Source organism: Vigna radiata, unplaced genomic scaffold, assembly GCF_000741045.1.
Source record: "Vigna radiata var. radiata cultivar VC1973A unplaced genomic scaffold, Vradiata_ver6 scaffold_542, whole genome shotgun sequence".
Classification (NCBI taxonomy): Eukaryota; Viridiplantae; Streptophyta; class Magnoliopsida; order Fabales; family Fabaceae; genus Vigna; species Vigna radiata.
In genome coordinates this window covers 9507-22171 of record NW_014542737.1, presented here as the reverse complement: position 1 = coordinate 22171, position 12665 = coordinate 9507, and the positions used below count along the sequence as shown (strand labels likewise).

Sequence of the window (12665 nt, the reverse complement as noted above, 5' to 3'; positions counted from 1 at the left end):
GGGGGCCAATAACTCAAAAGCAAGCAATTAATCGGGTAACAAACAAGGAGGCACCTCAAAATGATCCTAGGAATTGTTCTAGAGTAGATTAGAAAACAATAAAAAGACACGAATGGAAATTAAACTCAAATTAGATGTGCAATGCAGATTTTACAAACTGTTTGTAAAAATATCTCAAAGAACATTCAATTTTAGTGCAGAAATGAAATTTGAATTTTTGCAGATTTCGCAGATTGGGTGCACTGGTCCAGTTAGCTTTTTAATATCATTTCATATTCTTTGAAAATGATTTCAATTATTGTTTTATGGACCTAAGCTTATGCTACACCCAACAATTAATGGTTAACACCAAATTCAGTTTGTAACAAGCAAATTCTGCTGCAGCACTAAATTGAGCCATCAAAAGTGCCTAAAAATTGGATAACATGAACATTGAAAATGCCCAGAANTGTATAGACTGGAATTAGACTTGCGCAAACATGTTTAATAGATGAATATAAACTTGTTTGGCTAGTTTTTCTTGGTAGATTCCACTTATAACAAAATTTGATATATTCAGTTCATGTGCAATTCAAAATAAACAACTCAAATATCCAAAATTTGAGGCAGATTGTCAAACAACTTAGAAACAATGCAAATGACTCCAAAACAGCACTGGAAAGTTGCTCCAAATAGCAGAAATACGCATTGGATGGTTTGCTAAGAATTAGATGCTCAAACTAGATTTTAAACAAAAAAAAAAATGACTCAACAACTCAAATGCAGATCGACCAACTACTTTTAGGCATTCTGCTGCAATGATTCAATGCATCCAAGCTATGCCTTAAGCATTTCATTGCTCAAATGGTATGCAATTGAAATTTGCCGCAAAATCAACTCACAACTTTGTTAAAATTGGATGCACAACCACTGTAACTCACAACACGTCCCAAAGGAAGGGGACCCAACGCATCTCAAATTCAGTATATGCATCCAAGAAGAATTAAAACACCGTGAAAGCCTTTTCTCCTAAATTCAAATCACCGTGCAACCTCATTATCAAAGCCAATTAAAATATCACTGCTCCACTCTTAAACCGATAATGCCAAAGTATAAGTGGGTGGCGGCTCCCAAAGAAAAAGACATTGAATGCAAGTAAGAAAAAAAAACTGTACTCAAACGTTAAAACCAAAGTCCAAAGAAAATGAATGGCGGCTGGACATCTCTTAGAACATAATGTGCTGCACTAAATTAAATAGAATAAAATGTTCTATCCCATCCATCTAACAACTTGTACTTCCATAAAGAAAAGAAAAAACCCAAAGGCTATAACGTGCTGCACCCTAAATTGAAGTAGCTTCTATAATATTCCCTCTCAACCGTGAACACTTTTGAAGAAAATGAAGAATAAAGCCATCAATCACTTTAACAATAATAATCTTCTATCCGCATTCACAAATCCATCCAGGCCGTGAAGTGCTCTCCCATTCATCCAAAATCCAAAAACAACAACATGGTTCAAAGAAAAAGAAGAGCCCCCTGCAGAAAACGTTCCCGGTAGAATCTCTCAAGTGAGAATGACGGTTGGTCACAATCCCTAGGACCATATGTCTCAAAAATAGGGGTGGGGTCCACCCTAAAAGAACAAGAAACCCTAGGGTGACAAGTGTCCTATTTTTTTTACAATTGGGCTTAACCTATTCTACCAAAATTAGCCCAAATTACAAAATTTGGTCTACAATTTCTAAACCACTAAATTAAAGTTTGACTAATTCTAAAATGAGTTTATGGAAATTCTTGTTGCCCTTCCAAAAGTCTCACAGTGTAATTCCAAATTTGTCCTGAAAATAAAAATAGGAATAATTAAGCTCAAATAACTCCAATTAATTAAAATAAGAATTATTGGTCTAATTAAGCTCAAATCGTGAAAATAACATAATAACTAAGAATTAAACACAATTCATCAACACAATTTGGCGCGAAAAACTAAGTGAATGGTATAAAATATTGATTCATCAAAATAGACGACACTTAGTCTTTTGCACTCCTGGGCAAAATCAAGACGCAAAACAGGGAGCAGTTCCGAGGACATCAGGAAGTGACACGGACTCAATAGACAGAAAACAAAGACTCACAATGAAAGAAACATAATTACATAGTTCTCAAGACATCTGGACAAAGAAAAGGAAGTAGACAGTATCCAACACACAATCAAGGAAAGCAGATACTCATGAAATCATCCAAGGAATTCAAGACATGGCAAAATGATCAATCAGCTCAAGAGGTGAATCAAAAGCAACAAAACCTCACAGATGCACTATCAGTGTTTCTCTCAAGTGTTTAGGGTAAATAGTTTCAACTCAATGCACTAAAGAAAGCAAGCAACAAACAAACTTGGCAAACCTCTAATATCAACACTCAAAACATCTATGCATGTTCAAATCAAAAGGTCTTTTATGGATGTAATAGGGCCAAGGACAAGGGAGGATAACATATGGATGAGAAGCTACAAACCAAAAGAAATAGAGGAGTAATGAGGAACGAGTGAAACACAATCAAATCACACCAAAAACCCTCTAATTCAATCCTCTTCTTAACTCCATTATTCACAAAAATTTTTATTTTTCTCATTTTTTCTGTATATTTTTCTTTTTTTTTCTTCATCTTGTCTATTTTCTTTTCTCTCTATTCAGAACACCACTCTTAGAGACAAGATACACAACATATGTACAAAAGCAACACAAGAAGAGGAACCAGCTAGCCAATTCGTCAAAATCTCCAAGGAGACCACACTTGTTCCCAAAACACTTCCAAAGCTCCAAAATTCCCTAAGGTTAAGGTAATCATGATTTTCACTTAGGGATAGTGTATGAGCTTCAAAACAAAGAAATGGGGAAAGTATAGGCTCAAAAGGGGTTATCAAGGGATTAAAACAAGGTAGGCTCATCTGGCTAGAGAGGCTCAACAACAAAACTGCCTTTATCACTTCCAAACATGGATATCAATCAAGAATCATCAACAAGAGTCAAGCCAAGGCATATGTGCAAGCAATCAAGAGACATATAACACACAAGAAAGAATATCAAGTGGCTCAAATTCTCACACAGGGTATTTCTATCACAATCAATCACCTTCTCAAACATCATGATCATCTTCCAATCAAAGAAAAGCAAGGATTTCCAACCAATTAGAGTATCAATGAAATGAAAGACACATCTACAACCTAAACAAAGTCCAGATGTCAAGAGAAACATGCAAAATTGTATACAAGACACAACAAAAACTACCTAGAAAACAAAAAATTTAACGCAGAAAACATAAACTAATCAAAGAAGAATCAGAATCTCCCCCAATAGACCACACTTAAACTACACAGTGTCCTCAATGTGTCATAATCATCAGATCAGGAATCAGAAAAATCAACAGATCATGGACAAGTGCAATAAAAGCATGGAAAAGGGGAAGAAGGGAAAAGAAAACTCCCTTGATCAAGGTGGCAGTTGCCAATTTTGGACTGTTAGGGAGATATTCTCAACCATTGGAGTCAGTAAGGAAGTCTTGAGGAGGAACTGCTTCAGTCTCCAAATTTGACAAGCAGGGAGATGTCCTCCACAACTGGATCTAAGAAGAAGTGATTGTTGATGAGCAGGTTCAGCTGGTGCCTATTGATCTTGATACTGTTGTGTATACTGGCACCCTTGTCTTCCACCATGGGTGTGTGTTTATCAAATTCATGTGTACCTCCTGCAATAGGGTTAGTGCAATCTCGTTCCAAAGAAATGACATGCAGGGGTATAACACCCAATCCCAGTGTAACATGCTCAATATCAGATATACTCTCAGAACATGAATCAATTTCAAATTTAGAAGCAATATCATCAACAGATTCAGATTCATGTTCAGTGCATTGATAAGAGTGGAAATGAAAATCATGCTCATCAACATCATAATCATCAACAACATACCCATCAACAGTATAATCATTAAAAGCATAATCAGGCTCAGGTATGTTTGCCTCCTCGTCCTTGAAGTTGGCTAAAGTGATGGAAGATAAAAATGGTCTACCTATCTTAAAGGTGTTGCTTATATCTGCCTGTTCCTCAACATGTTCATCAGACTCACAATTAGTATCACCCATCATAAAGTTGGCAGTTGGTTGTATCATAGAATTGATTTCAACACAAATAGAGCAAGAACCAACTTCACAACTACATTTAAAATTTTCAGAAAACTGTGAAAGATCAAAATTTAATCCCAAGTCTAAAGCATCTTTAGTTTTCACAGTTTCTATATCAAAATCACCACTAACATGTGAATCTGCAGCAGAATCAAGAATATTTGAATGCATAAACAACTCAGGCAAAGCAAGTGGAATTTCAAGTTTAGAGAAAACCTGTGTTGATTCATGATTCATCTCACCAATAAAATCAGAAGGATTAACTGCATCCTCAAGTGCAAGAGGGAAGACATAGGAGGGTGGGAAAGTAGATGGCGCAGTAGTAAGCTCATGACTCTTCTCCCCATCTTCTATGTGAATGGCACCAACATCATCTGGAAACTGAACCACCTGAAATGGTGATTCCTCTGAAACATAAGATTGTTCCTCAGTGAGCTGAGTGGCCATTTGCTCGATCTGATCAGTCAAACTCTGAATCGAAGCTCTGGTCTCTTGCTGGAACTGAATGTTCTGCATGGCTATCTTCCTCAGTAACTCCTTCAATGTAGGCTCAGAAGTAGTGGAAGGATGAGGAGTTGCTTGGGCAGGCTCATGAAACTGTAGTTGCTGTGGTTCCTGGACTAGGGGAGGCATACAAGCATTCTGGACTGGTGGTTCTTGATATTGATGTTGTGTAGGGCGGAATCTTTCCAAAAACAGATGCTTAAGATCTTCCCAATTGGCTTTGAATTCAGGAGGAAGATAATAAAGCCATCCCCATGCTGCTTCTTTTACTGAATGCAGAAATGCCTTTAAGAAAATGCGATCATCCGGGACATGTGGAGGTTTCATTTCAGAGCAAATGCATTGGAACCTCTCCAAATGTGTATGTGGGCATTCACCTACAGAACCATAAAACCTAGGCAGCAAATCGATCAGTCCAGAGGTGAGAACGTAATGAACATCATCCTCATAATGTGTAACCGACTCCCAAAGAGCACTCTCATGAGTCGGAGGATGAGTCATATTGTTCTCAACATAGAAATCAACAGGAGAATAATAATAAGAGTAACATGCAAGAGTAGAATCATGGTCATAGGCACAGGCAAAAGAAGCAGTATTCACAAAATCAAAAGGGGAAAAGACATGGAGAAAGAAAGAAGGGGAAAAGAAGAATGCAATGAAAATATGCAACTAAAGCTATCTAAATGCAACACACATGACACCACACACAAAATGGAACAACACACTCACAACACGAGACACAACACAACACACACAAACACAACAAAAGACCTAAAACCGAACCGTTGGTCCCCAGCAACGGCGCCAAAATTTTGATGGGTGTCGCAACCCACATAAAATTAATGTGCATAAAAGAATGCATTATAGACTAGGAAGTGACTCCTAGGTCGTCTCTCAAGGACCAAATGTGGTTCGGGAATTAGGTCAGACACGAAGTAGGGGGGTTGTGAAAGGTTTATATGGTGAATACCGGATGAATAAAATCAAAACACTGACGGAAACAAAAATGCAAACACAGATCTAAAAAACGGTTTCAAACACAGAATAAAAAAAACAGTCGGTCATTAACTTAATTACATTTTTCCAATCACAGATCAACAAAATAAATTGCGACTCAAACCTCTAATCCCACGAAGTTAACCAACTAAGCGAAGGTTAACCCTGTTTTCATAAAAGCGAACTAAGCGGACACAATGTTAATCTCAAATCTAATTTACACCATGCAGTTACATCAACTAAGCGAAGATGTAACACCAACTGGGCAACTAAGCGTATACCCAATTGCAAGTGCAAATACAAATTTCNCATTAACCAAGGTCAGAGTAGCAACCACAGTTATAGTCCAAAAATCTCAAGAAAACATTCTAATATCGTTAATGACCAACTCAATTAATTTAAGCTATCATGACAATTAAAGTAACTAGACCAAACATATTAGACAACATGAAAGTAAATGAAAATGCTAAACCTAACACTGCAATAGAGAAATATCCAGACATAATTAAAGCGATTAACATTCAACACTCAATTAAATGTACCAAAGGAAATTAAAATTGCAAAATGGCCTAAGAAAACCTCTTGGCCGTAACGTGCCTACACACCACACTCATGAAGCACCGTGCAGCTCACCATCATGTGCCTAAAGAAAAGAAAAATTGTTTTGCTATTTTTTTTTAAAAGAAAAGAAACCCCAGCTAAAATCACCGTCCACCTTTCCTCTCCAAATTCAATGCAATGTAATAACCTTTAACAATTAAATCTGCGCCCCTTTTCTAAAAGTAAATAAAAATATGAATCATCATTTCCATTTCCTATTTGTTCAAAATAAAAGCAAAGGAAAAAAAAACTTGCAGCCGTGGCATTCCCAACAAAAACCGTGAGCTCTCCTTCCAGCAACTAGTCAACTCTTCAATCTCAGACCGAACCCCACCGTTTTCATTCAGCCAAAAAGGAAACGTGAGTTACGTTGCTGCAACTTGTTCCATAGCAAAATTTAAATGCAAGAAAAGATTGAATGAACCATGTGTACTTCTCTCCATCAAATCAATTGCTTCATTCTCAAAATAAATAAAGAAAAACTAGCTAGACTAAGCTACCACCGTCCCATCTCCTAGACTTCCCACCTAATCTCCTTTTCATTTAATCAAACCTAAAGAAATGCTACACCTTTGCAACGAAAACATGAGTACTCCTAAGCAAATTGAAAAAGGTTTCTTCCAAAATGAAATCAATGCATTCCCGTAAGTGTTAAATCAAGAAAAGACAAGAACATTCAGTCAAACAAGTGTTGTACCGATAAATATAAAGGAAGAGTAAAGATGTTTCTTTTCATTTATCCAATACCAAGAATTGTGAACATGTTAAAAGAAAAATGCCCCTCTCCAAAAACCACGCCCAAGCAAAAGTCTCCTCCATTTTTTTCAACAGCAAAACGTTTTTAAAAGAAAGCCCCCCTTCAAAGTGACGGCTGCTGGCTTCCCCAATCCCTAGGCCGTGTGTGTCATATAATAAGGATGGGGTTCACCCTAAAAAAACTTAGGGAGGTGCCAAGTGTCTTACAACTTTGGGCCATCATAAATTTTGCCAACATTGGTCCAAATATGCACAAGTTTAATTAAAAATATTCTATACTACTAAGTTACAATATAATTAAATTTGAAATGTCCAAGTGAAGAGTCTTGACTTATTTGATAACACTCCAAATGTCCCAAATTGTATTTCTAAAATTTTCCCTGAAAATAATAATGCAAATAATTAGCTTAGAAAATTCAAATTAATTAAAATTAGAATTTTCGGTCAAATTAAGCACAATTAGCAGAAACGGGAAAATACTGAACAATTAAGCGCAATTCCCTGATTAATTCTAGCACAATAAACTAAGTGAAATCAATAAAATATCGACTCATCAATAGCACATGACTTGAACATTAACAGAATAGAGATTAAAAAAAATGACTCAAGCATGGAAATGGTCCGATTGAAAAGGAGAATGTAAACAAAGCAAAGAAAAGCTGGACATAAAAAAAAAATTGACTCAACAGAATCAAAAGAAATCAGAAATTCGTGATGGCAGAATCAATAGAACAATGCATGACCAACTCAAAACAGAGAAAGAAAAGTTGTAGACAACGCAGAATGAAGAGGTGACTTAACTCACGACGCACACTCGAACCTCAACGTGGCTTTGAATACCAAATGATAACTCATGGTCTAAGAGCTTGATCCAGAACATGTAAGTGGAATGGATTCAGTGGAAGAAAATGGAAATTCTGGTTGAAACTGGCAGTAGAACTCAGAGATATTAGTGGTTGTGTGAGATGTGCGGTTCTAACTCAGGCGGCCTACCATCTAAGGAAGGAAGCTAGAGGGGTGAGGGAGGAAGCAAGGTGAATGACTTTCGGTGCAAAGAATAGGTTGGAAATTCTTCCGCAAAGCAATTCTCATAATATTCCAAAAGTAAAGTACATGTACAGAGGTATGTGAAATTTATAGCAAAGCCTAGCATGACTATATGGTGATGAGGTGGGCCAAAGATCACAGATCTCCAGCCACGTGGATGCACCCATGTTGAAAACGCTCTTCTAGACTATGCTACGGATGTGCACAAAATACATGTGCCAAAATATAAGCTAGACTATGCTACGGATCTGTCTAGCATATGGAAAATGCACCGGACCATTATACCCCTTTAGTATTCTTCCCTTGACTTTCCNTTGATTATTTGATGGGCTTGGGCCCCGCGTATCAAAGACGCAGTGGCATTTCTGCAATAATAGTGAAGTTATATACCTCGGTTCAAAAAAACCCTAACTGGAAAGGTAATATTGCCTCGGTTGTAACAGAAACTGAAGCCTATACCCAGGCCTAAGAAACCTCTCTCTTTTGTAAGTTAGACTTTTCATCTGCCACCTTTTTCAAAAAGAGGCTATTGTCTCAGTTTTTAGGGTAACCGATGCCTATACCCTTGCCCAAGCACCTCTCTCTTCTGCAAGTCAGACTTTTAGTCTGCTACTTTTTCAGAAAAAGGCTTTTACCTCGGTTCCAACATCAACCGATGTGTATACCTGTGCAAGGATATAAAAAGGTTCATGAGTAATTATAGAGATGTTTCTTTTATACAGTGGAGGTAAAGTTAAAGTTTGCCCATGTAGTTCGACTTTTGAAGAGTAAAGAACTGAAACTCATCCTTGAAGCGGCCAAATCAGATTGCAAGAGATTATTCTCAAGTTGATACCCACCAATCGCAATCGAAGTCCTTGGCTTCTCACCACCATTCACAAACCTTAGACAAAGCACCTCATCGTTGAGTTCGCTCTGAAAATCCTCCTAATCGTGTTCTGGTTGTGCAGAACAAGTTCAATGGTTGGCACCGGCGCCCCTAACCGAGTGCCCACAATGTTCACACTGCTGAAACACACTTCAAATGGTGCCACACCAGCCACCCTCATTATATTCCTCGCAGGAGACACTTTTACAAAAGCTTTTGTCACTGCTTTGAAGATCGAAGCCTCCAACATAGTGTATAAATTAACGAAACTAATCTTGGTTCCGCCAATGCCGACGTTGTTTATGGATAGCAAGGTCCTTTTAAGGGGCACAACTTTTTTGTCGACTCTGATGGATTTCATGCCGATGAAATACTTGGTGGAGGGTTCTCCTTGGGAAAGCGACGTTGATATTGGGGAGTAATAGAGGGGTGAAGGTGAGTAACTAAGCGACGTTGATATTGGGGAGTAGAACGTAAAGGTCACCATCGAAGAAAGCGACACCTATTGAGAAGGAGAGGCAGACAACGAATTTCCTGTGGAAGCTGAACGTAGAAGCGAATTGTGAGGGAGGAGTGATTTTCGTCCAGCTCCTAGAAAAGTGTATCCCATCAAGATTATCCTGTAAATTCTTCTCAGTCAAATGATTCGTCATTTGTTTCCCAAAATATACAAGAGATTGGTTCATTGTATTCTAAAACAACAAATGCTTCCAATAATCGTGTAGAACTTGTAGAAACTTAAGAGCTACGGACAGAAGCAAAGATATGGGAAATGAATGCCCGAAAGCTAATGGGTGATTTAGACATTTTGAGGAAAGTATTCTCATATCAATACGAAAATCTGACAACAAACTCACTCTAGAGAGTAACATTGTCCTAGCTAGGGAGTGCAGGACAAATTTTTGTCCAAATATATTTTAATTTTAATTATGTAAAGTTTTATAATAACGTGAGAGTAAAGGTTGAGTACTCGGAAAATATATTATGAAAGGATGGAACTTTAAATGTTATATTAGTTATAATATATTTTCATTCTTTCACAATAGGATTTCAAATAGTACAAAGATAATTTTTGGATTCAGTTAATTAGCAAAACTTATACGCTTAAATTCTATTTATAATAAAATATAATGAATATATGTAATATTAGATATAACCATTAATAAGATATTTCTGACCATACATTGCATAAATTAATATCAAGATAAACTGTTAAATAAATTAAAATAGTTAACGAATATCACCAACCAATCCAATGCATTTGACCATAATTAAAAGATTTCAAGAACAACACTATCAAATTATCCTACAAATACATTTATCTTAATACATTTATCTTAATATATTAATTACACAAAATAATTTAATAAATTCACAGTAATGAATTCCAAAAGTCAATCTTAAAAAATAATTTTGATAAATAAAATGCTAATAATATCATCTCTTCAACAATGGTGATTCTATGATAATATGTATGCACAATAATTTTATAAGAGAATAACTGGAAATATCACATGAGAATATGTGAGATCTTTCTACCACAATTTTCATGTTTCATAGAATAAAATTTTCATGTTTCATAGAATAAGATGTTCTCTTCTCCAATGTCAATAACTCATAAAAATAAATTTCCGAGATAAATTATTTACTTTACTTTATTTATTAAATAAACAAATAAAATGTTTTGGTTAATGTAGGTAAGTATGTATATCTTGAAGGAAATGGTTCAGAATAAACACAAGAATTAAATGAAAACACTACTACAAAAAAGTGCATAGATAGCGCTTTTTTTATCATAGATAGCGCTTTTTAAGCGCTATCTATGTCCACGCGGTGTCTGTCAATAGATAGCGCTTATTTAAATAAGCGCTATCTATTGATTTAAATTTTTTCAAAAAAAAATATATTTTTTAATAAAATATTTTTTCAAAAAAAATATAAAATATTAGTTTTATTATATATAAACTTACATTATTTATTGGTTCTGTTATATAAAAAAGAAAATATAAAATATTAATATAAATATGATAAAAACAAGTCTAAAAAAAATGTTCATTACTTTAATGTATAAATAAAAATTTTTGGTACAATAATATTACAAAATATAATAGTTGATGCATCAGTACATGTCATGACTTTATTTTATAAGACATATATACAACCATAAAACATATATCCTATTAATACATAGCATGTACATTACCATAACATAACCTATAAACATGTACTAATTATATGAAAACGTCAATCTTCCCTATCTTCAATAATTTGATTGTCACGATATTGTTGATGTCTACAATTAGGAAAATACTGCAACAAAGAAAAATAATATAAAATTAGTCAATAAAATTTTTCATGTAAATTAATTATGACAATGAACATAACTTACCTTAATTGAAATTGTTCCTCCTTCACATGTGATAATTTCTTTCATATACCGAAACATAATATCCACAATCATTGTCATTGGGTTGTCTTGAACACTAGAAAACCAAAAGTAGAAAACATGACTACGATTTGAACATAACTGCAAATCAAAATTCTAGTAAGCTCCAAACAGATTTAGTGTATGATAACAAACAACTATATACCTTGCTTTCATTATAACCATATACTCCTCCAACCAATTTCACAATAATAATTATGTTTTATTCACTTGAAATTTGTAAATATTCTTTTTAAGAACTTTAAGTTCAATGTCATAACATACACTTATTACTCATTTACAACAGTTCACAATGATGTCAAAGTAGGAGCAATCTACCCGTCACCGCATCCACAGATGATTTTGATCTTGAAATAAAATGCAACAATGTGTAAAGGCATCCCATCAGAAAGCATCACATTACAAAAGCTGTCAACAAAGAACAAAGGTAGCAACTTTGAAAAATATCAGCATCAAATCCAAGACCGTGACATTAAATTATATATGTACATTGTCCGGTAGTTAAATATTTACACTAGTAATGAGTTTCTGCTATTAAAACCCAAAGAACATACAATATGGGGAAATGAAATCAAATTACTTAAATATGTCCAAGGCAAGAACTCACCTGAAAAGACAACTACAACAACTATTTTTCTAGGCAAGAACATACATTTTGGACACTTTGTCAAAAATTCAAACTCTTTCCTGTATAAAATGCAGTCATTCGGACAAGCATGTATCCTTTTATACTCCATACCCATTGGACAAAGAATTTTCTTCGCATCATAATTACGAGTGGGCAGTGTATTTCCATCTGGCAGCATTTCGTTCAACAACGTCAACAATTCTGTAAAGCTCTTATCAGTCCATCCATTNCTCGCCTTCAAATTCATGAGCCTTAACACAGCTGACAAACGTGTGAACTTAGTTGAACCGACATACAAAGGTGTTTCGGCATCAGTCGACATCGTCTCATACANATGAGCTTTGGCAAAATTTTCTGCGCCAACATCGCGGATCATGTCCTCTAATTTGTCTTCATCCGGTTGATCTTCTTCCATGGTGGAATTTGTAACATTTACAGTTTGCGAGTCAATCGGAAAGTGTATTTCTTCGCCGTGCCATATCCAAGTTGTATAGCATCTTAGGAAACCATCACAGATAAGATGTTCTCTAATTTGAGTTGCGTTCAACTTTCTCCCATTCAGACAGTTCACACAAGGACATCTAAACTTCACTTCATCGTCACTTCTCCCCTCATTACGTTGCGCAAATTGTATAAATTCCTCTACACCTCTCTCGTACTCAGC

General features: G+C 35.6%; 1 pseudogene; it reads right to left on the bottom strand.

Moving 5' to 3' along the window:
• Window positions 1–8676: 8676 nt before the first annotated feature.
• On the bottom strand, window positions 8677–9414 carry LOC106780729 (annotated as a pseudogene).
• Between the last annotated feature and the right edge of the window lie 3251 nt (window positions 9415–12665).